Genomic DNA, 26,389 nt, shown 5'->3' with positions numbered 1-26,389 from the left:
CTCTGGTGAATCTGGTGGTTTGATATTGTTGTTCTTCCTATGAGGTTGCAAACTCCTTCAGCTCCTTGGGTCCTTCTCCTAACTCCATTGGGATCCCTGTGTTCAGTCCAATGGCTGGTTGCAAGCATCTGAATCTGTATTGGTCAGGCTCTGGCAAAACCTCTCGGGAGACAGCTATATCAGAATCCTGTCAGCAAGCATTTCTTGATATCAGCAACAGTGTCTAGGTTTTTTGTCTGCATATAGGATGCACCCCCAGGTGGGGCAATCTCTGGAAGGTCTTTCCTTCAGTCTCTGCTCCACTCTTTGTCCCTGTTTTTCCTTTCGATATGAGACATTCTGGGTTAAAATTTTGGAAATGTGTGGGTGACTCCATCCCTCAACTGGGGGCTGTACCTAAACTCTGGATATGGTCTCTACAGGTTCTGTCTCTTCTTTGTTGGGTATTTCAGCTAATGTCATCCCCAGTAGGTCCTGGGAACCTCTGTTTACCTGTCATCTGGGACTTTCTGGTGGCTATCCCCAGCTCCCCATCCCCCACTGCTACACACTTCTGTTCAATTTCCTGACCCTTTGTTCTTCTTCTCCTCCCATACCTGATCCTGCCCCCCTTTCCCCTCTCTGTCCTCTCTTCCTGCCAAGTCCCTCCCACCCTCTATGTATTAGTTAGGGTTTTACTGCTGTGAACAGACACTATGACCAAGGCAAGTCTTATAAAAAAACAACATTTAATTGGGGCTGGCTTACAGGTTCAGAGGTTCAGTCCATTATCATCAAGGTGGGAGCATGGCAGTATCCAGGCAGGCATGGCGCAGGAGGAGCTGAGAGTTCTATGTCTTCATCCAAAGGCTGCTAGTGGAAGACTGACTTCCAGGCAACTAGGGTGAGGATCTTATACCCACACCCACAGTGACACACCCATTCCAACCAGGTCACACCTATTCCAACAAGGCCACACCTTCAGATGGTGCCACTCCCTGGTCCAAGGATATACAAACCATCACATTCCACTCCCTGGTCCCCATAGACTTGTTCAAAAACATGAGTCTATGGGGGCCATACTTAAACATAGCATAATGCAAAATGCATTTATTGCAACTTTCAAAGTCCTCATAGTCTATAGCAGTTGCAACAATGTTAAAAGTCCAAAGTTCAAGGTCTCTTCTGAGATTCATTCAACTTAATTAACTGTAATCCCCAAAGCAAGGCAGGAAACCAGCTGGGCAAACTCCAAACTCTGCATCTCCATGGCTGATGTCAAAGTGGTCTTCAGATCTCCACTCCTTTTTCATCTTTTTTGACTGCAACAAACTGCTTCCTCCTGGGCTGGTTCCACTCCCTGTTAGCAGCTTTCCTCAGCATGTATCCCATGGCTCTGGCATCTTTAACATCTTTGAGTCTCCAAGGCAATTTCAATGTTACAGCTTCTTCTTTCAGTGTCTGGGATTCTACTTGATCTTTTGGACTCCTCCTAAGGACTGGCATCACTTCTCCATCTCTGTCCTCTGTAGCACTCTATGCTCAGGTTGATCCACTCCATTACGGCTGCTGTTCTTGGTGATCATCCCATGGTACTGACATCTCCAATACACTGGGGTGTTCCACTCCAACTAGGCTTCACCAATAGCCTCTCATAGGCTCTCTTCAGGGTGCCAAGCCTCAAATCCTTTGCATGACCCCTTCAATCCTGGGCCATCAACTACAGCTGAGGCTTCACCTTCTCCAATGGGCTTCCCTGGCCTCTCACAGTGCTAAGCCTCAGCTTCTCTGCATGATCCCTTCATTCCTTCACAAGCAGTACCACCTGAGTGACTCTTACACATTACCAAGTCCAGCCGCAGCATGAGGTACAACCTTGGGTATCTCTGGAACACAGCTTCTTTGTGCTCCCAGAAAACAGTTTCCAGAAGATTTCACCTCAACAATGCTGGTCTCTTCTTAATCATCACTAATTCCTTAGCTCCAGCTAACCAGCATCAATTTTCCCAGTAGTTCCTTCCATTCTTAACTCTAGAGCCAGAGCCACATGGCTGAAGCTGCCGAGTTCTGCTGCTTACAGGAACTAGAACATGATCCCCTTGTATTATTACATTATCACTAGCTTTATGTTTTCTAAATCCTTCACTGCCTAAGCTTGGCTATCCTGGTTCTTGCTCTGTACATTGACCTTGAATGTAGAGATCAGCATGCTTGTCTCCTGGGATTAAAGGTGTGTACCACCATGCCTGGATCTAATTTAGCTGGGTAGGATCTTGCCCCAAGGTCCTACTCCCTTAATCTTTATCTCCTAGAACACAAGATTTTGCTCCATTTCACTTCCTGGTACTCCTTTAATACTCAAACCATATATTTTATATTTTTCCTTTCTAAGCTTGCTATGCTTGTTCAAACTTTTCTTCATAAGACTTAACCAGAGAACAAAGTCTCTGCTGGGCTTTTTTGAAACTTCTTTTGTCAATGCAATTAATCCAAGTCTCTTCACCTTAGCCTCAGGCAAACTTTTCAGACAAGGGCAAAAAGTAGCCACATTCTTCACCAAAATACCACAAAACCAGTCTTTATGCCAGATTCTGAAAGTCTTCTCCTTTGAAATCTCTTGGGCCAGGTCAACACAGTTCAAATTACTCCCAGCAACAAAGTCTTCCATATTCCTACTAGGATGATCCATTAAGCCCCATTTAAAGCATTCCACTGCTTTCCAAATCCAAAGTCCCAAAATCCACATTCTTTCAAATAAAAGCATGGTCAGGCCTATCACAGCAATACCCCACTTCTGGTACCAACTTCTGTATTAGTTAGGGTTTTACTGCTGTGAACAGACACTATGACCAAGGCAAGTCTTATAAAAAAACAACATTTAATTGGGGCTGGCTTACAGGTTCAGAGGTTCAGTCCATTATCATCAAGGTGGGAGCATGGCAGTATCCAGGCAGGCATGGCGCAGGAGGAGCTGAGAGTTCTATGTCTTCATCCAAAGGCTGCTAGTGGAAGACTGACTTCCAGGCAACTAGGGTGAGGATCTTATACCCACACCCACAGTGACACACCCATTCCAACCAGGTCACACCTATTCCAACAAGGCCACACCTTCAGATGGTGCCACTCCCTGGTCCAAGGATATACAAACCATCACACTCTACCTCCTGTGTTTATTTTGTTCCCACTTTTAAGTAGGACTGAAGCATTCTTACTTTGGTTTTCCTTCTTCTTGGGCTTCACATGGTCTGTAGGTTGTATAGTGGGTATTCTGAGCCTTTTGCCCAATATCAACTTATTTTTCAAGGATCGTTCTGTGGGTCCCGGACAGGTGAACAGCTCAATTGTTCATAGTAAATATAATAATCTGGAATGTGGGCAGGACACATCTTATCCACATATTCTGTTGTGTGTACATTTTTTAATTCAGTGGATCTAGAAAACCCATAAGCATCAGTCTCTGTGTGGACTAAAGCCACCTGTGTCAGGTTTGCTCCAGTCACTGCTGTTGGCAAGCACCCTTCCAGATATGATCTTTTCCCCAACAAAAGGCTCAAAAGTGCACCTGGGGGATGGCTTCTGCATTTCCAGCTAGGTTTCGTATGATGACATTTTTTGATTTGTTTTGTTTGTTTGTTTGTTTTTTCGAGACAGGGTTTCTCTGTATATCCCTGGCTGTCCTGGAGCTCACTTTGTAAACCAGGGTGGCCTCGAACTCAGAAATCTGCCTGCCTCTGCCTCCCGAGTGCTGGGATTAAAGGCGTGTGCCACCACGCCCGGCTATGACGACATTTATAAACGACAGACCTCACTAGGAACTTTATAAGAAAGTAGATAGGAATAAGGAGAAACTTCTGAGAACTTGAGCTTATGAGAATGAGTTTGTGTGTAATTTCAAGTTCCCTAATTTTCCTTACTCAAAGTTAATCCTGAACACACAACCATAACCAATATGAAATATCTAAATGATTAGTATAAAGATCTTTTATATAGCAGTTGGCCTATAATGTGGTTGACATACAACAACACATTTATATTTTTTTCAAGGGAAATAAGGAATTGACCTTTCCAAATCTGTTCACTCAGCTGCTGTCATGAGTGCTAAAAGATGCCTGGGTCATGTGGCCCTCATCACCTACTTCTCATCATTGCCAAGTTTATGGAACTGGGTGAATGGTGGAAAGAGATCATGAGACCCATGCTTTTAGCATACTTACACCATAGCTTTCCTTATTTACTTAAAATCTCCTTCCAGATGCCTATCTTTCTGTCCATAAAAGATGTAAAGTCTCAAGGTCCTTTACTACTCCTTTGTTGGACCCCTCAGGGAGAAGAAGAAATCTCTTAGCTTACTTCACAAAGATCCCTCATAATGAGCAGCAGCTTTGTCCTCAGAATGAAGGTTGTTCCTGCTGCCTCAAATCTTCTGTCAGTTTTCTTCACAGACACCACCTAAAAGCCCCATGACAGCATTTTAAAGCAGTAAAGTGCTCCAGCAATGATTAGCAAAACCATGATTTTCCCCAGGGGAAATACCCTTTGAGCTAGAAAACAGAAAGAACTAGTCCATTAACAATCATTGGGGTGGGGGTGTGGTATTTGTCACTTCATATAAACAGCAAGAGAGGATTGGAAAGGAGTAAAAAAAAAAAGTCAGGTATAAAATGTTAATATTTATCAATTTAGTGACTGTGTAGTAAATAAAATAATAATACTGAATACAAGAAAATCTATCTCAGAAATTAATACAAGTCTCACCTAATGTGGCCATTGAGCAAAGATACAGAGGGTATTAGCTCCCTCATATGGTTCACTGGATTTAACATGCACACAGATACCAATGGAGGTTGCTCCTCTCCATGTACATTTAATGGTATTACAGATACAAGTGAATTGTGTTGTTTTCAAAATCATATTATACTGATATTTGAATGTTGCTTCATTATTAGAGAAGAATTATCTCAACAAAGACTTTTCCTACATAAATATATCTTTATTAGTATTCCCATGAATGAGAGTTTGCATAGGAAAAGGGCTTTTTAAGTGAGATGGAAATCCTCACCCACTATCCTCATTTCTATTTTGTTTTTCAAAAGTAATGGAGGAAATTGAGAATTGATTTTTCACCTTACTAAATAAAGTAGAAATTGGATTTTATTGAGTGTATTAAAAACTTGAAAAAAAAAGCTATAAAAAAAGAATATGAAGATGTGTGAAATAAATTAACATTGTGTGAAGAGGAAAGGTTGTTTTAGTTTTTAGACACTGCTTTCTGGCTATGGAAGCATAGCATCAATCTGTTTGGAGTTTTTATTTTAGAAAACTTGCCAGCCTTAAATTATCCAGTCTAAATTTAATGTATAAATCTAACACTCTGTCACTAGTTGTATTGGTCAGTGTTATCTGGATAAAGAAAACTAATAAGATTAGGTATATAAATAAATGGTATACATGATAAAAATAGATAAAATGGTGCATATAAGTTATACAGTTTTAGATAAAATATTGGTAAAATAAAAAACATAAAGAAACACACATATGTATATTGAACCATTGAATATACATGTATATTGAACCATTTATGTATATTGAACTATTGAAATCCCATTGGCATAGCTCTTAGTTATAGTTCAAAAGACCTTACAACTACAGTAACTGTTGGCTAAGTACTTCAAAATAAAAGGCCTGATAAAGTGAGCTATATTTGAAAGTAGATGGTGTCATCAGAAGATTGATGGATAATCATTCATGTCTTACCATTTTGTTTCGCCTGTACTCTCAGCCACCAAATGAAGATGACACTGGATATAGGTATATCTCCTTGGAATTTATGACCCAGGAGCAATCTATCTTACAACTACCCTCCATCACAGTATCTGGAAATACTACTTTCCCACCTTTTCTAGTTTGCTTTTCTGTTGCTCTATCAAACCCCAACTGTCTGAGCTCCTGTTCTACTGCTGAGAGAAAACATCATGACCAAGACAACTTATAAAATAAAACATTTAATAGGAGTTTTGCGTACAGTTTCAGAGGCTTAGTTGGTGAACAACATGGTAGGAAACAGAGGTAGGCAGGCAGGATGGAGCCAAGGAGCGACATTTTGATGGCATTTGTAGGCAGCTAGCAGAACACATGAGACTGGGATTTTAAGGTGTGGACTTTTAGAAAATCAGCAGTGGCACACTTCCTCTAAAAAGCTCACAGCTACTCCCCAATGATGTCATCTTTCCTAATTCCTACCAAACACATCCACCAACTGGGGACCAAATATTTAAATATATGAACCTATGGGGCCATTTTACTATTCAAACAAACACACTGACAAAAAGCAATTTAGGAGATGAACGATTTTGTTTGGATTACCGGTTATAGTCAATCACTGAGAGAAGCCAAAATAAACCTGCAGGCAATAATTAAAACAGAGACTATGTAGGTACTCTGTTTTCTGGCAGGGTTCCCCTGGCTTGAACAGGCATTATACTTAGGAAGCCCAGCATTAATGCCTAGGGATGACACTACCCATATTGGGCTGGCTCATCCTATACCAACTAGCAATCATGAAAATGCCCTACATGTTGGGTACCAACAAATCTCATCAAAGTAATTTCTTAATTGAGGTCCTCTTCCAAGATGTGTCAAGTTGACAACTGATGCCATCTATCTGGGTTTTCCCTTGAACTAGTCTAATCAGCACAAGAAATAGCTAATCACATTAATTTTCAGGCAGAATTGTAAATCTCAAAAACCATTCTTTTGAAATTATCAATAAGATTGTACCAAATATTACATTTTTGAGGGAGAGAAGCCACCTATCTTATAAAAGAACAAACTAGGGGAATGGATAACATGGTGAGACAGATGATATTGAAAAATTCCCTCCCGGATTCCTCTGAGACTGGTCTGCACAGGTGAGTGTCTGGACTGCAGAAGCTAACAGCTACTGGGACAGCCAAAAGCCACAGAGCTTCTGGGGCAGACCTCATTTTGGGTTACAGACACCCGGACATCTTCCCTGCCAGAGGAGAGGTGTCCACTGCGCTTGGGAGGGATTTGCCACAACATCTGGGGAAGCCATCTTGGTTCCGGACTCCACTGAGACTAGTCTGCGCAGGTGAAAGTGTGGACTGCAGAAGCTACACAGATTCTGGGACAAGCCCTGTTTCGGGGCTTCATCTTCTGTGAGGAGGCAGGTCCGAACACCAGATATCTGTCCACCTTCCCTGCAAGAGGAGAGCTTGCCTGCAGAGAGTGCTCTAACTACTGAAACTCAGGAGAGAGCTAGGCTTACAGGTCTGCTGATAGAGACTAACAGAATCATGAGAGGAACAAGCTGTAACCAGAGAAAACTATAAAAACTAACTCCAGACATTACCAGATGGTGAAAGGCAAACATAAGAATCTTACTAACAGAAACCAGGACCACTCACCATCATCAGAACCCAGCACTCCTACCTCAGCCAGTCCTGGGCACCCCAACACACCCGAAAAGCTAGACCTGGATTTAAAAGCATATCTCATGATGATGGTAGAGGACATCAAGAAGGACTTTAATAACTCACTTAAAGAAATACAGGAGAACACTGCTAAAGAGTTATAAATCCTTAAAGAAAAACAGGAAAACACAAGCAAACAGGTGATGGAAATGAACAAAACCATACTAGACCTAAAGAGGGAAGTAGATACAATAAAGAAAACCCAAAGTGAGGCAATGCTGGAGGTAGAAAACCTAGGAAAGAAAACTGGAATCATAGAAGCCAGCATTAGCAAAAGAATACAGGAGACGGATGAGAGAATCTCAGGTGTAGAAGATTCCATAGACAACATCAGCACAATAATCAAAGATAATGCAAAATGCAAAAAGATTCTAACTCAAAACATCCAGGAAATCCAGGACACAATGAGAAGACCAAACCTACAGATAATAGGAGTAGATGAGAATGAAGATTTTCAACTCAAAGGGCCGGCAAATATCTTCAACAAAATTTTAGAAGAAAACGTCTCAAACCTAAAGAAAGAGATGCCCATGAACATACAAGAAGCCTACAGAACTCCAAATAGACTGGACCAGAAAAGAAATTCCTCCCAACACATAATAATCAGAACAACAAATGCACTAAATAAAGATAGAATATTAAAGGCAGTAAGGGAAAAAGGTTAAGTAACATATAAAGGCAGGCCTATCAGAATTACACCAGACATTTCACTAGAGACTATAAAAGCCAGAAGATCCTGCACAGATGTTATACAGACACTAAGAGAACATAAATGCCAGCCCAGGCTACTATACCCAGCCAAACTTTCAATTACCATAGATGGAGAAAATAAAGTATTCACTGACAAAACCAAATTCACACAATATTTTTCCACAAATACAGCCTTTCAAAGGATAATAAAGGGAAAACACCAACACAATGATGGAAAACACACCCTACAAAAAGCAAGAAAGTAATCCTTTAACAAAACTAAAAGAAGACAGCCACAAGAACAGATTCCCAACTTTAACAACAAAAATGACAGGAACCAACAATTACTTTTCTTTGATTTCTCTTAACATCAATGGACTCAATTGCCCAATAAAAAGACATAGACTACCAGACTGGCTGCACAAACAGGACCTGACATTTTGATGCTTACAGGAAACCCAACTCAGGGATAAAGACAGACACTACCTCAGAGTAAAAGGCTGGAAAACAGTTTTCCAAGCAAATGGTCTGAAGAAACAAGCTGGAGTAGCCATTCTAATATAGAATAAAATCAACTTCCAACAAAAAGTTATCAAAAAAGACAAGGAGGGGCACTTCATACTCATTAAAGGTAAAATCTTCCAAAAGGAACTCTCAATTTTGAATATCTATGCTCCAAATGGAAGGGCAGCTACATTCATTAAAGAGACTTTAGTAAATATCAAAGCACACAATGCACCTCACACAATAATATTGGGAGACTTCAGCACACCACTTTCATCAATGGACAGATCATGGAAACAGAATCTAAACAGGGACACAGTGAAACTAGCAGAAGTCATGAAACTAATGGATTTAACACATATCTACAGAACATTTTATCCTAAAACAAAAGGATATACCTTCTCAGCAACTCATGATACCTTCTTCAAAATTGACCATATAATTGGTCACAAAACAAGCCTAAACATATACAAAAATATTGAAATTGTCACATGCATCCTATCAGATCACAATGGACAAAGGCTGATCTTCAATAACAAAATAAATAATAGAAAGCCAACATTCATGTGGAAACTGAACAACACTCTTCTCAATGATACCTTGGTCAAGGAAGGAATAAAGAAAGAAATTAAAGACTTTTTAGAGTTTAATGAAGCCACAACATACCCACACTTATGGGACACAATGAAAGCATTTCTAAGAGGGAAACTCATAGCTCTGAGTGCCTCCAAAAGACACTAGAGAGAGCACACACTAGCAGCTTGACAACACACCTAAAAGCTCTAGAACAAAGGGAAGCAAATTCATCCAAGAGGAGTAGATGTTAGGAAAAAAATCAAACTCAGGGGCAAAATCAACCAAGTGGAAACAAGAAGAACTATTCAAAGAATCACCCAAACGAGGAGCTGGTTCTTGGAGAAAATCAACAAGATAGATAAACACTTAGCCAGACTCACTAGAGGGCACAGAGACAGCATCCTAATTAACAAAATCAGAAATGAAAAAGGAGACATAACAACAGATTCTGAAGAAATCCAAAACACCATCAGATCCTTCTAAAAAAGGCTATACTCAACAAAACTGGAAAACCTGGTTGAAATGGACAAATTTCTAGAAAGATACCAGGTACCAAAGTTAAATCAGGATAAGGTTAATGATCTAAACAGTCCTATATCCCCTAAAGAATTAGAAGCAGTCATTAATAGTGTCCCAACCCAAAAATGCCCAGGACCAGATGGCTTTAGTGCAGAGTTCTATCAGACCTTCAAAGAAGATCTAATTCCAGTTCTTCCCAAGCTATTGCACAAAATAGAATCAGAAGGTACCCTACCCAATTCATTCTATGAAGCCACAATTACTCTGATACCTAAACCACAGAAAAATCCAACAAAGATAGAGAACTTCAGACCAATTTCCCTTATGAATATTGATGCAAAAATACTCAATAAAATTCTCTCTAACCGAATCCAAGGACACATCAAAACAATCATCCATCCTAACCACATAGGTTTCATTCCAGGGATGCAGGGATGGTTTAATATATGGAAATCCATCAATGTAATCCATTATATAAACAAACTCAAAGGCAAAAACTACATGATCATCTAGTTAAATGTGGAGAAAGCATTTGCCAAAATCCAACACCCATTCATGATAAATGTCTTGGAAAGATCAGGAATTCAAGGCCCATACCTAAACATGATTAAAGCAATCTACAGCAAACCAGTAGCCAACATCAAAGTAAATGTTGAGAAGCTGGAAGCAATCCCACTAAAATCAGGGACTAGACAAGGCTGTCCACTTTCTCCCTACCTATTCAACATTGTACTTGAAGTCCTAGCCAGAGCAATTGACAACAAAAGGAGATAAAGGGGATACAAATTGGAAAGGAAGAAGTCAAAATATCACGTTTTGCAGATGTTATGATATTATATATAAATGACCAGAAAAATTCCACCAGAGAACTCCTAAACCTGATAAACAGCTTCGGTGAAGTAGCTGGATATAAAATTAACTCAAACAAGGCAATAACCTTTCTCTACACAAAGAATAAACAGGCTGAGAGAGAAATTAGGGAAACAACACTCTTCTCAATAATCACAAATAATATAACCTTGGTGTGACTCTAACTAAGGAAGTCAAAGATCTGTATGATAAGAAGTTCAATTCTCTGAAGAAAGAAATTAAAGAAAATCTCAGAAGATGGAAAGACCCGCCTTGTTCATGGGTGGGTAGTATCAATATAGTAAAAATGGCTATCTTGCCAAAAGGAATCTACAGATTCAATGCAATCCCCACCAAAATTCCAACTCAATTCTTCAACGAATTAGAAAGTGCAATCTGCAAATTCATCTGGAATAACAAAAAACGTAGAATAGCAAAAACTCTTCTTAAGGATAAAAGAACCTCTGGTGGAATCACCTGACCTAAAGCTGTACTACAGGGCAATAGTGATAAAAATTGCCTGGTACTGGTATAGCAAGAGACAAGTAGACCAACGGAATAGAATTGAAGACCCAGAAATGAACCCACACACCTATGGCTGTGTGTTGATCTTTGACAAGGGAGCTAAAACCATCCAGTGGAAAAAAAGACAGCATTTTCATCAAATGGTGCTGGCATAACTGGCAGTTATCATGTAGAAGAATGTGAATTGATCCATTCCTATCTCCTTGCAGTATGATCAAATCTAAGTGGATCAAGGAACTCCACATAAAACCAGAGACACTGAAACTTATACAGGCAAAAGTGGGGAAAAGCCTCAAAGATATGGGCGCCGGGGAAAAATTCCTGAATAGAACAGCAATGGCTTGTGCTGTAAGATCAAGAATTGACAAATGGGACCTCATAAAATTGCAAAGCTCCTGCAAAGCTTCTGCAAGGCGAGTGGGGGGGGGTATGGGGGACTTTTGGGATACCATTGGAAATGTAATTGAGGAAAATACATAATAAAAAATATTTTAAAAAATAAGACACTGTCAATAAGACAAAAAGGCCACCAACAGATTGGGAAAGGAACTTTACCTATCCTAAATCAGATAGGGGACTAATATCCAATATATATATAAAGAACTCAAGAAGGTGGACTCCAGAAAATCAAATAACCCCATTAAAAATGGGGCTCAGAGCTAAACAATGAATTCTCATCTAAGGAACACTGAATGGCTGAGAAGCACCTGAAAAAACTGTTTAGCATCTTTAATCATCAGAGAAATGCAAATCAAAATAACCCCGATATTCCACCTCAAACCAGTCAGAATGACGAAATCAAAAATTCAGGTGACAGCAGATGCTGGAGAGGATATGGAGAAAGAGGAACAATCCTTCATTGTTGGTGGGATTGCAAGCTTGTACAACCACTCTGGAAATCAGTCTGGCGGTTCCTCAGAAAATTGGACATAGTACTACTGGAGGATTCCGCAATACCTCTCCTGGGCATATATCCAGAAGATGTTCCAACCATTAAGAAGGACACATGCTCAACTATGTTCATAGCAGCCTTATTTATAAGAGCCAGAAACTGGAAAGAACCCAGATGCCCCTCAACAGAGAAATGGATACAGAAAATGTGGTACATTTACACAATGGAGTACTACTCAGCTATTAAAAAGAATGAATTTATGAAATTCCTAGGCAAATGGATGGATCTGGAGGGCATTATCCTGAGTGAGGTAACCCAATCACAAAAGAACTCACGTAATATGTACTCACTGATAAGTGGATATTAGCCCAGAAACTTAGAATACCCAAGATACAAGATACAATCTGCAAAACACAATAAACTCAAGAAGAATGAAGACCAAAGTGTGGACAGTTTGCCCCTTCTTAGAATTGGGAACAAAACACCCATGGAAGGAGTTACAGAGACAAAGTTTGGAGCTGAGATGAAAGGATGGATCATCTAGAGACTGCCATACCCGGAGATCCATCCCATAATTAGCCTCCAAATGCTGACACCATTGCATACACTAGCAAGCTTTTGCGGAAAGGACCCTGATATAGCTGTCTCTTGTGAGAATATGCTGAGCCCTAGCAAACACAGAAGTGGATGCTCACAATCAGCTATTGGATGGATCACAGGGCCCCCAATGGAGTTGCTAGAGAAAGTACCCAAGGAGCTAAAGGGATCTGCAACCCTATAGGTGGAACAACAATATGAACTAACCAGTAACCCCCCGGAGCTCGTGTCTTTACCTGCATATGAATCAGAAGATGGCCTAGTCGGCCATCACTGGAAAGAGAGGCCCATTGGTCGTGCAAACTTTATCTGCCTCTGTAAAGGGAAACTCCAGGGCCAAGAAGTAGGAGTGGCGGGGGTTGGGGAGTGGGGGATGGGTATGGGGGACTTTTGGGGTAGCATTGGAAATGTAATTGAAGAAAATACCTAATTAAAATAAAATTAAATAAAAAGAAAATTTTCCTCATAAATACCTCCAGTATTTTCTCATTGTCTTATACCACATTTAATATAAAATCTGTGGCACTTGTACCATTCTACTATACATACTTATGCTTGTGTGAGTTAAAATATTTACAAATATCATATAAGTAGGATAAGTTTTTCTGAAACTGCTTTGTCACATTTTATACAGTTTTGACATGGTTCTTCCATGTCTATAGAAATGTTAGATTTTATGGCTGGAAAGAATCATATTGCATGTACAGCTAGTGAGTTGATATTGAATACTTTGAGTACAATAACTAATATTTAGTATAATTCAGATTTGAAAAGTCCTTCAAAAGCCATGTGTTAGTACTAACCTGTGTCATTGGTGAAATATATTAGAAGTTTTAAGATGTGAGGCCCATAGCAGCTCTGATTTCCCACACAATACTGAACAAGATTGGGGTTGACAGGACAGTGATTTCAAAATGGGAAGAAAACATTGAGCTTCAACGAGTCCTAAAATTTTATATTAAGATAATAAATACCAAGGGTTGGGGAGACTTTTTCCAGTGGTAGAGCGTACTTCAGCTGTTGATATTCATGTGAACAAACTTAGTAAGTCTCATTCTGTCACAAAAATTTTCCATGACATTAGATGTGTTAGTTGTGAAAAGGAAAGGGAATAGGAGAGTAGGAGAGGGACATGAGAGGGTGAGGGTGTGTATGTGACCAAAATATTGCATACATGTGGGAAAATATGATGAATACACTACAGTATACTGAAGGGTTAGTTATGATATATAATAAGTTTATGTTCACAAAACTTTTTCTTTAGAAAGGAGTCCCAGTAGGATGAAATTAGGACATGTGGTTGAGGGTTGCATGAGACATTGGGATGCCTCGTTTTTATCTCTCCTCTCCTCTCCTCTCCTCTCCTCTCCTCTCCTCTCCTCTCCTCTCCTCTCCTCTCCTCTCCTCTCCTCTCCTCTCCTCTCCTCTCCTCTCCTCTCCTCTCCCCTCCCCTCCCCTCCCCTCCCCTCCCCTCCCCTCCCCTCCCCTCCCCTCCTCCCCTCCCCTCCCCTCCCCTCCTCCCCTCCCCTCCCCTCCCCTCCCCTCCCCTCCCCTCCCCTCCCCTCCCCTCCCCTCCTCTCCTCTCCTCTCCTCTCCTCTCCTCTCCTCTCCTCTCCATATGTTGTATTTATCTCTTTTCTGCTTCCTTATCACAAAACAGACAACAAGCTCTTTCCACTACAAATTCCTTTTCTGACTGATTGCATAATGAACCAAAGGATGATGGAATATAATCTACAAAAGTGCAACACAAATTAAATATTTCTTTCTTATAAACTCTTTCATTTAGTTTGTCACAGTGACAAAACCAAAACACAGCACTGATTGAACACTGAGAGGACATGAATTCAGATGTCCTTTCCGCATACTGATATCAATGAGTTTTGATTAATAGCCCCAAATGAGGTTATAAAATCATGTGGTACTTCTAATATTTTAACAGCTCTCTTTTCCTGTGGAAGTTTCACTATTAATTAATTAATACCCTTTAACAATATCCAGTGTTCTACATTCTCCACATTCTCCTGCATTTTAAAGGATAACAACCCTACTAATATGAGTCAATATATCATCGTACATTAGATTTGCTTTACCTTAAGAATATCTAGAAGAAGAATATCTGTGACTCTGTTGTACACTTGCTGGCTAGTCAAATATTTTTTGCTTTTTTGAAGAAGTCTCTGTTCACATTTTTAAAACATGTTGAATTACTCTTATGAACCTAGGATATCAGCCATCTGTCAGACAAGTGGTTGGAACATATTTTCTTCCATTCTGTATGTGCTCTTTTAACCTCATTGATTGTTTCTTTTGTGGTGAAGTAACTTTGAACTTGATGTATTCTCCCTTGTGTATTTTATATTTTTAACTTTCTTACCTGTACATTGATCTTCTACCAGCACAACTATTGAGTCAATCAATGTTAAGACTCTTTCCTGTTCTATTTCAGGAACTTTATACTTTGATTCTTGTATCTTTAAACCATTGTGAATTGATTTTTATGTATCATACAGTGTAACGCTTCATTCTTTTGCATGTGAATATACATTTTCCTAGTATTATTGTTAAGAAACTCATCTTTCCCCACTGTGCAGTCCTGGCACCTTTATCAAAGATCAGATTACCTCATTTGCATGTAGTTACTGCTAGGGTCAGTATCCCATTGAGTGTCTCTATATTCCTCGTTTTATGCCAGATTCACACTGCTTCAGTTTCCATCATAATTGTCAGAAAAGCAGCAAGCACAGCAGCTTAAGTCTGTTTAGTCTGATGTTTGTTGTGGATATCTTGGGTTTTCCAGGGAATCTAAGGAGAGAAATTGTCCAAAGTTTTCAATTATGGAACATTTGAAATTTTAATAGAATCAGGCTTAAAGATGTGTTCCATGTGTTCTATGGAAAGCATCTATATTTAAAGTGGAAAGATGTATAATTAGATTTTCTTTCACTCATGTGTGTGTGTGTGTGTGTGTATGTGTGTTTAAGACAAAAAAGTAGAGGAGGAGAAAAAGAAGTGAGAGAACAGAAGAAAATGAAAAAATGGAGAAGAAAGATGAGAAATACAATAAATCATTTTAAATTAATAACAGATAAATAGGTTGATGACCACATGGCTATAGTAATGTTATCACAAATATATGATATGTCCAAATTTTTCATATTGTAAACATAAATTATGATCAGGCTTTTTATATAAAACACTTCAATATTTGTTTGAAAAATAAAAGTTTGGGGGCCAATGGCAGAGTGTACATACTTCTTCCAGAGGACATGGATTTTATTACTAGCACCCACAACAAGCAGCTGCTTACAACTGTCTATATGACCTGCTCCAGGAGAGACTACATGTGATTCTGTCCTCCTCAGGTACCTGTCCAGTACATGTACAACACATATACTCACACACACACACACACACACACACACACACACACACACACATAATGAAAAGTGAAAAGTAAAGCTTTAATGAATAAATTCCATCATGAAAATAAGGCTAAGCAAGCAATGAAACATCTGCAGAGTACATAGAAGGGTATAGGTTCAATTCCTGGTACTGGACCTCAAAAATACAAAAGTTAAAAGTTATCAAAACTTTTCAACATTCTGTTCCAGTTAAATTCCATCTATTATTACAATAATTGTCATAAATTCAATAATTACTACAATCATAGAGCTTCCGTGTTTTATTTGTTGTGCAATATTTTCTTTCACCATTCAAAAGAAAATCAACTACTGAGCATTTCCCATTAATGATAACGTTTAAACGAAGTTTCTAGTAAAATAGTTGACAGTAAGTGGTTTACAGGCCACACCATGATGGACTCCCTTTTAGTTCATCTACAACAAAGCATTCTGCATAAAATGTTTCATTTTAACCTTTTTGTTTGTTTTTCATTTGTTTACTTCACCACCCACCTAACTGCTATGGAAGATTGCTTGCAACCAATAAATTCTATAAACTTTTTATCACAGGCTTTACTGATAATACAATGTTCTTTCTACGCATTCCTCATACTGCAGGTTTCTCACTGGTCATTTGACTCCTGTGTGTGACTGTATTAAGTGTAAAACAAGACATGAGACATTTTTATATTGCCTCTCTTGAGTTAGAAAAAGATAATGCTCACTAGGTGATATGCATGGGCAAAAATCAAGACACCACAGTCCTCTCAATGTGACATCCATAAGTATCCTTAAGTATCAGCAGACCATATATTGCATAAAGTATCATGACTCAAGTATCTCATGGACTTTTATTATGAAAGTGTCTCTCCAATAGGATAAAATATTACTGATAAATTGATGGAGAAAAATTCAAAACCTAGTTTCATGAGATCAGAATGACATCAATCTTCATGATTTCAACACAGGAAAGGCATAGTTTAGAAAATATTTCTTGTTTTTCTAATCTTCAATATAGTACGTAGGTTGTAATTTTAGTCTTGCTGATGTTGTGCTAGTCTAGAAAATTTAAATAGTCAACAACTATTCCTAAACTTTCCTCCATCTCCCCTTTTCTGAACCCAATTCTTCCTTCTGTGTATTCCCTCACAAAAATCTGTATATTTCTCAATTCCAACAATAAATTCAATATCTTTAGTTATAGAACCATCCATTGATGCTAATGCACGAACAACATTGTGCTGTCCAATTAAGACATATGATACAGTAATTATACTCTGGACCTTCTTCCAGCATTGTTCTGACCTTTCTACAGCACTGTTCTCAAGAGAGAAATAGACATTCCACTGGCAGAGGCAACCAGATTATTTTCAGTATACAGTACAAGTTTTGAGCAATTACTATGATTAATGTTTTTAAAACAAAATTGTGAGGTTTCCCCAATGACTAAATCCAAAATGTTTATCATATAATAATGTTGTGCTATTATATTAATATGAAATGGAATAAGAAAACTAAAGAAGCAAAGAAAGCCAAAACATGAGTTGAAGACAAAACCTTGCTTTAAAATTCATGACCTCACTACAGTAAAATTTACGACATTGAAATGTAGGTAAGACTATCTGAGGATTTATATTCCTATACTATTTCCTGAGGCTTAATCTCTATTTGCATATTAAAAACTCTGTGAAAGAAAAAGATCTCTCATCTGGTATACAATAATAGATCTGTGATAATTATAGACACCAAAGAATGAGGCGCACTTTTTCTGTGCATTATTCTGCATTAATAAAATTAATAAAATTCAAGATATTGGAACTCGATACAAGTTCATCTATGTGGTACTTTGTAGGGTTGCAGACCCCTTTAGCTCCTTGGGTGCTTTCTCTAGCTCCTTGATTAACAATAGTTCATAAACAATATGAACTAACCAGTGCCCTCCCACCCCTGAGAGCTGTGTCTCTAGTTGCATATGTAGCAGAGGATGGCCTAGTTGGCCGTCAATGGGAGGAAAGGCCCTTGGTCTTGTGAAGATCATATGCCCCAATACAGGGGAATGCCTGGGCCAGGAAGTGGGAGTTGGTGGGTTGGGGAGCAGGGTGGGGGAAGGATATAGGAGGCTTTGGGGATAGCATTTGAAATGTAAATGAAGAAAATATCTAATAAAAAAGAAAAGAAAAAAATAGAGTGCTTTGTAGTTTATATAAATCTTGCAATCAAATATAAGCTAAAGTATATAAAAATAAATAAACTTTAAGGGATGGGGAATAACAGGTTATTTGCAGTCTTCATTACATCGCACTGATTTATTTATTTATTTATTTATTTATTTATTTATTTATTTTTGGTTTTTCAAGACAGGGTTTCTCTGTGTAGCCCTGGCTGTCCTGGAACTCACTCTGTAGACCAGGGTGGCTTCGAACTCAGAAATCCACCTGCCTCTGCCTCCCGAGTGCTGGGATTAAAGGTGTGAGCCACCATGCCCAGCTCGCACTGATTTTTTTTTTTTTTTTTGAGGATTATCAAAGTTTTATTTAAAATTTCAGAGCACTTGAAAATAAAGAATATAATGTACTTGTGTTTTTACTGTGTAACTTAAAAAATGCTTTCAATTACAATTAGCCTTCAAGGGTTACCGCAAACAGCGCTGCTTGGCCAGGCCTATCGCTGGCTACCCTCACTCTGGTGGCTGGCGGGGAGGTAGGCTGCTGACATTCCTGTGGGCAGGTGGCTTGTTCCTACTCGGAGTGGCGTTTTTTCTTCTTGTTGTGGCTCTCGATTGCCCTTCTCAGGGCTTCATCCGGAATGAGATCTGACATTCTCATGTCTGTGTGGCTACAGCCAATTTTTGGGCAACAGGCCTTCTTCTTCCTCTTATGCTTGGATTCAATGATGCGAACAACGGTTTCCTCTTCGTATGTATGGCCACACATTTTATTTTTCACTGGCTTCTTCATTTCCAGCTGTGTTATGGGGCAGATGAAAATCATATCTTCGTCAACTCCTCTGTCAGATCATTCTCTCTGTCTGCATGAATACCATATTGCTTCTTCAGCTCCCTCAGCCTTTGCTTGAACTGCATGAACTTTTCATTCTCTTTAAAGTCGGCGTCAGAGTTCTTATCCTGTAAAGCCAAAAATGTCTTCTCTACCAGTAATTTTAAATCTGGTACTTTTTCTGGACGCTCTTCTTTTACATGATTGATTGTAGACTGGACAGCCTTAACATAATGGCTTAGTTCTCGATCCATTTTAGCAAACTCAACCATGGCCTTGTCCATACTGTGCTCACAACTCACTTCAGTTTGAGTCTCCACAAGGTCCAAGGCAACACTAGAAACTGTGTACATTCCAGAGCTGATACAGGATTGGCAGTTTTTTTATTTTTATTTAATATAATTCTTTAATATAACTTTAGTAATCTTTTAGGAGTTTCAAATATGCATGTGACATTTTGATAGTTTTCACTCCTTCCTCTCCCTAATTCTCCCCATAACAATTTAATCCCCCAACCCATTCATTATTGTTTATGTTTGTGCATTTTGTATATGTGTACATTTTTATTAAAATACAAATATATCATCTTCTGCTTTGATTACCATTATATTTTTTGCACAAGTATGTAAATGTAATGCAGTGAGTTCATCTTTATTGTTTTTATATGTTGATTTCAAGGCCAGCCATGTTGTATTTTATTGCCATTAAGAGAGCTAGCTGCATATGTATCAAAAGATGGCCTAGTAGGCAATCAATGGAAAGAGAGGCCCATTGGACTTGCAAACTTTATATGCCCCAGTACAGGGGAACACCAGGGCCAAAAAGTGGGAGTGGGTGGGTAGGGGAGGGGGGGAGTGTATTGGGGACATTTTGGATAGCATTGGAAATGTAAATGAGGAAAATACCTAATTAAAAAAAAAGAGCTCATCATTGGGAGAGGCTAGTTCTTTCTTTGCAGTCATTAGTTGACTGTTGTTCATTGTGTGGGCATGGGGATCCATGAAAATTTCACCTTTCAAAGTTAACATCATATTTTTGTTGCCATTGTTCTTGTCTTGCTAGTACAGCTATTTCTTGGAACACTGTTTCAGAGACTTTCTGGTATCTTGTTTCTTTCTGTCTTTCTGTACCTAATGACTCAGGATAAAAGGAAAGAATGATTATTGGCATGTCAATATTTTGTTGTAAAAATAGACCAACTGAAAAATAAGTACATACATAAACTTTCTAAAATTAATGTTGTAATATGAGTATTAAAAAGGATAATAACAAATCACTTGAACCAAATTTATTTTATCCTAATGTGTACTAATGGTTCATATTTATTAAAATTATCAACATTTTTAATAATTATAGTGACTTTAATAAGAAATGTCCTTAATAGGTTTTACAACTTAAAATCCCAGTCTACAATTAATGGGACTGTTTGAGAGATTTGGGATAGTTCAAGCAAACATGCTACCAGGGATCATCTTATAGGTTCCAAAGACTCACCACTTTCAGTACTGTCTCTTGTACAGGTACTTGGTGCTTGTGGCACATCAAAATGCCTCAAGGTGTAGGCATTGAGCATCCAGTTCCACCCATTTTTCCTACCTATTTCATCTGCCTTAGATTCTTACCATCTGGAATTATAAGTTAAAATAAACTTTTAGTTCCATTAGTTGCTTTGGTGATAGTATTTTATCACATCAACAAATAGTAACCAATGCAATTTTTATGAGTATAGCTTAAACAATTTGCTTCTAAATAAAATAGTGCAAGGTGTAGTATCAGGGATCTTCAAATATTAGTACCTTATTTTTTATTCTATAAAACATTGGAAAAGGCATTACCTTAAAATAGGGACAAACACATTTTCAGATATAGAATTGAATATTGGCTTTGGATAAAATTAAAAGGTCCTATGCAAGTTAATAATATAAAAATCTCCTTAATCTACTAAGAGATATTAATCTTACAAAATTTACCTTGTGTTTAGTTGTGTAATTTTGTATATTTGTATGTCTATAATTTGAAAAAGCTCAACTCATACTTGTATCAAATATAAAAAAAACTAGAATTCATGCTAGATTCTATAGCATTGTAGGAAAGTATATAATTTATCCACAAATATTCTAATAAATTTGGAAATATTTTTACCCTTATGTATATTTTCTAGAGGAAAATTCTGTATATTAATTATAAATGTTAGTATGTATATACTATATACATATATTACATAAAAATTATATATATTTAAAATGTTGTGATCATATAAATGTAACTCATAGTGACATCTACAGAAACATTTTTAAACTTATGGGCAACAAAAGTTATGCAAAAGTACAGTAGAAGAATTAGTGACGTGTCACAAATTTATAAAAACTCATTAGTTCAATATTCTATGGCAAGATTTGGAGATAGAGGCAGATTCAAGAAGAAAAAGTACAATAAAACTCTTTCTCAGTTATAGCAAACCATTTCAATAGAAATGAAAAAAATTGTTATGTTTATATTTGTTATATACATTTTAAAAATAAATACATATTTTTTGGAAATGAAGTGCTTTCAGTATACTGGAAAGCTATGCAAACTTCTAATAAAAACATTATGCCTGTCAAATTGAACACAATTAAAGGTTTTTTTTTTTTTGCCTAATAGTGTAAGAGATTATTTTCTAGAACTCTCCAGTCCCCTATTTTACTTGTTCTCTCTTGCATACATTGGTGGATAATAAAATTACACTTTCTTTATGAAATTATTGTTCAGAATAAGTAGGCACTGCCTGTAAATGTACACCCAAATTCCTGTCACAAGAGTATGTCATCTATTAATATTAGCTATTGTGTTTACAAGGAAAGAGAATTAATATTATCTGTTATGCTTTCCTACTTTATATATGACTGTTTACTTCCCTACAAAGATTGTACAGAAATTTACTAAGTACTTTTATCTAAAAGGAAAAGAATGGATAATGGGACTATTATAGGACATTAGATTTAATTATGCATTTTATGATGGGTATTTGTTTCTAGATAACCATCTTCATATGTTACCATGATACAAATCAATGTTCCCCAAATATTTAACACCATTAACCTACATTACCATAACTACCTTATACTTGCCAAATCCTGTTTTAGTTCAATAAACTAAGTTATCAAAACTCAATCCAAAGAGGGGAAGTATCCCTAAATTTTAACACTGAATGAACCTTTGATTAAGTCTACTATAGTGTGGAGTGCTTCCCTTTCTTCTGTTATAAACAAAAGAAGAATCCTCAGAGTCCTGGCACAATATGACAGTAACTTGAGAATGCTGGGATAATTTTTCTACAACTCTCGTCCATATATTTCTCCATGTAAAGTGAAACAAGCCCTGTTTCCTATGACTCAAAGTACCAGTACCAGAAACAAAGGCCTTATGTTTTGTTTAGGCATCTGTGCTGAAAATCATTCACAAAATATTTAATGGTATATAACACATAGTGGTGAATTTCATAATGATATTGTCACTCAGGTGCAGAAGGTCATCTGGCCTCACTCACTCACTCACTCACTCACCCTGTTTTCCATTTCTTTCTTCTTCCTGCTAGTCTCTTCTGTGGCAGAGATGGTCTTGATTGTACTTTTATATCATGTACTTGATACAAAGTCCAAAATATCAAAAAGAGAGACTCATATAGGTTAACATGTTAGGAAAGTCCATGATAATTGTATTTTTACATTTACAGAACCACATATCTACTATGAGCTTTTCTGTAAGCAGCATTAATATTTATTTATCCCTAAGTTTTGCTATTTTGTGAAACAATATTAAATGTGTTATTAAAGAGGCATCAAGTTAAGTACACTATAACAATCACATTTTCTTATATTGCATATTTACACATAGTGAATTATGGACATCTTATAATACTAATTTATTACACACTTATAACCGCATACTTGAAAATATATAAATTTCACTTATTTCTTTAATCTAAATTTAGTTCCTTTTTATGCATGGTCTACAATGAGAATCCAAACTGATTCTTTCCCATCTGTGAATTCTCCTTGTCAAACACCATTTGCTGGCAAGGTGTTTTGCAATATCACAGAACTTTCACCTTTGTACACTGTTTTTAGGAATGTAAATGGTACAGTTTGTCCAGAAAACAGAAAAATGTGAAGAAGCCTCAAGATACCGGACTATTGTGGGACTCAGCATTCTCATGTCTAGGTAAGTATCTAAAAGAATTTAAATCAAGACATCAGAAGTTATTATCATTCCCTTGTTGACTGCAGTATTATTTTCAATGGTAGGCATGCTGGTTAAGATTTAGGCTATTGTCTTATGTTCACCCACAGAGAAGTTAACAACCCTGTATAGCTCCAGTTCTTGGGATTCATCACCCTCTTCTAACCTCTGCAGTTATCAGGCATGCACATTAAATAAATAAATAAATAAATAAATAAATAAATAAATAAAACATACATTTTAAATTATCCTCTCTATTCCCTTAGGAATAGAAACTATATCTAGAAACTTAATTAACAGTCACTTGGCGTTCTTAGTATATTGCGTAAGGACAAAAGGAGAAGTCATTTGACAGGGAGAATATGAAAAATGGCTAGCTCTGGGAGACTTTTACTTTTGGAGTCTTTACCTGACTTCTGAATTAATTTGTAATACTAAAGGATATGGCAACTGAATGTACAACATAGATTACCAACCCAAAAATCCAAGTAGGATTTTCTCTACAACTCTGACACTTATCAGCTTTACATGCTGTGCAAGTCACAGTAACATGAGTCAGAAAAATTGGTGTTAGGTGGCATAATATCCAGCCCCCAATACTAATGGCCTTACATAATAAATTTTACATATGACATCTAGAGGGGTCAGCTGGTTCCCTCTAAGTGTGTCTTTGTTCATCAGAGCCTGTATACTTGGATGATTTTAGCTTGTCTTTAAGGTCCAATGAGGAGAACAAAATGTAATCAATTTTAACATGATCTAAAATTTGCCTTTTTCACTGATAAGAACTACATAGCAGATTTAGCTTACATTCACATAAGCAGATAGAAAAATCAAGTATTCTTTTTGCACAAGAAATAATGAATTAAACAGAGGTTATTATTATCTTATATCTCTACTCTTAGTTTCTCCCTTTTATATAGATTTAATACCATGTTTACATAGTTGCTTGTATAATAAAGTAGAATGATGAACTTCTTCATTTATATGCCAGTATTTAAAGGAGTAAGTTTTTCTTTGACAATTACTCAAATTGTTTTTCTTTTTTTTTTCATGTTTAAGTAGTGAAATTAAGTAGGCAAAGCATGCATCCCTCTTATCACAGCTCTACTGCAAGCTGAAGTAAGACATTACTAGTTGGATATCTACTTGAGCTGTGCAGTAAGTCCATGTCTTTGCTGTGAAGTTTAATAAGCATCTCTTGTTTAGAAAATATAGAAATAAAAGTAAAATATTCAGAATAAAATTCAAGAGATGGAATGTATGTCTAATGCTGGCTTCAATTCCCAGTGCAGACATAAAGGGAAGTGAGGTAAATGGACAAAAAATTAAAAACAAGAAATTAACAAAACTCTCTAGAAAGAAAATACTTAGGTTAGAGGATTTAGGATAAAAGTGATTATACCCAGCTATTAATAAACTATCCAGTTATATTCACAAACTGTGATTATCTTAATTTTTAAATAGTTTCTGTCTGGAAGAGATTGAAGTAAACTTACTTTAAAATTTTCTTTATTAACTCTATGATCAAAAACTTACAATTACACGGAATATGAAGAAAATATTCCTGCCTATCTTTCTTTCTTTCTTTTTTTTTTTTTTTTTTTTTTGAGACAGGGTTTCTCTGTATAGCCCTGGCTGTCCTGGCACTCACTTTGTAGACCAGGCTGGCCTCGAACTCAGAAATCCGCCTGCCTCTGCCTCCCGAGTGCTGGGATTAAAGGCATGCGCCACCACACCCGGCCCTATCTTTCTATATTATATAATCACAACAATTAAAATGTCATCCTATCCAACTAATTATAGTTTATTGGTACTTTCTACAGTGAGACACGATTACACTTCATTTTCACAGAAAAAACACAGTTACATTAGAACTGACAACTGGAAATTCATTACATTAAAAAAGCATGAGAAAAACTATCTGAATCTTCTGTAATTATTTTTTCCATTATCTTGTAAATAAATACACAAGAGTGATTGTTGTACAAAATTGACAATTTAATAGATATTAAATAGCAATCGCTAACAGCGTTTTATTGATCCTTACTTTAAGTTTGTGTACATCTTCCCTGTTTGAAACCATGCTCATTGCAGATTCTCTTGGTGCTAACACTCCCTGTGAACCAAAGTTGTCTTCCAGTCTCTCTCTCTTCTTCAACCATCAACAATTCTCCATGTCTAAAATTTAGCTGCTGTAGTGCTATCAGGACTAGGCCCATTGCTCACACTCTCTGAGTGTTGTAGTCATTGTGGAGTAATTAAGAATAATATTTTTCAAAATTGAAGACCCAGAGATGAACCCACACACCTATGGTCACTTGATCTTGGACAAGGGAGCTAAAACCATCCAGTGGAAAAAAGACAGCATTTTCAACAAATGGTGCTGGCACAACTGGTGGTTATCATGTAGAAAAATGTGAATTGATCCATTTCTATCTCCTTGTACTAAGGTCAAATCTAAGTGGATTAAGGAACTCCACATAAAACCAGAGACACTGAAACTTATACAGGAGAAAGTAGGGAAAAGCTATGGGTACAAGGAAAAAATTCCTGAATAGAAGAGCAATGGCTTGTGCTGTAAGATCGAGAACCGATAAACGGGACCTCATTGCAAAATTGCAAAGCTTCTGCAAGGCAAAAGACACCGTCAATAAGACAAAAAGGCCACCAACAGATTGGGAAAGGATCTTTACCTATCCCAAATTGGATAGGGGACTAATATCCAATATATATAAAGAACTCAAGAAGGTGGACTCCAGAAAATCAAATAACCCCATTAAAAATGGGGCTCAGAGCTGAACAAAGAATTCTCACCTGAGGAATACCGAATGGCTGAGAAGCACCTGAAAAAATGTTCAACATCCTTAATCATCAGGGAAATGCAAATCAAAACAACCCTGAGATTCCACTTCACTCCAGTCAGAATGGCTAAGATCAAAAATTCAGGTGACAGCAGATGCTGTCGAGGATGTGGAGAAAGAGGAACACTCCTCCATTGTTGGTGGGATTGCAAGCTTGTACAACCACTCTGGAAATCAGTCTGGTGGTTCCTCAGAAAATTGGACATAGTACTACCGGAAGATCCCGCAATACCTCTTCTGGGCATATATCCAGAAGATGTCCTAACCAGTAAGAAGGACA

The 26,389-nt window shown here is 37.5% G+C and overlaps 1 pseudogene; it reads right to left on the bottom strand.

The window, feature by feature from the left end:
* Nucleotides 1–18,726: 18,726 nt before the first annotated feature.
* Nucleotides 18,727–19,395, bottom strand: LOC110311011 (E3 SUMO-protein ligase NSE2 pseudogene; annotated as a pseudogene).
* Nucleotides 19,396–26,389: the final 6,994 nt, after the last annotated feature.

Source organism: Mus caroli, unplaced genomic scaffold (assembly GCF_978045245.1).
Source record: "Mus caroli unplaced genomic scaffold, Mus_caroli_1 scaffold_16, whole genome shotgun sequence".
NCBI lineage: Eukaryota > Metazoa > Chordata > Mammalia > Rodentia > Muridae > Mus > Mus caroli.
This window is presented reverse-complemented; position numbering and strand designations above follow the sequence as displayed.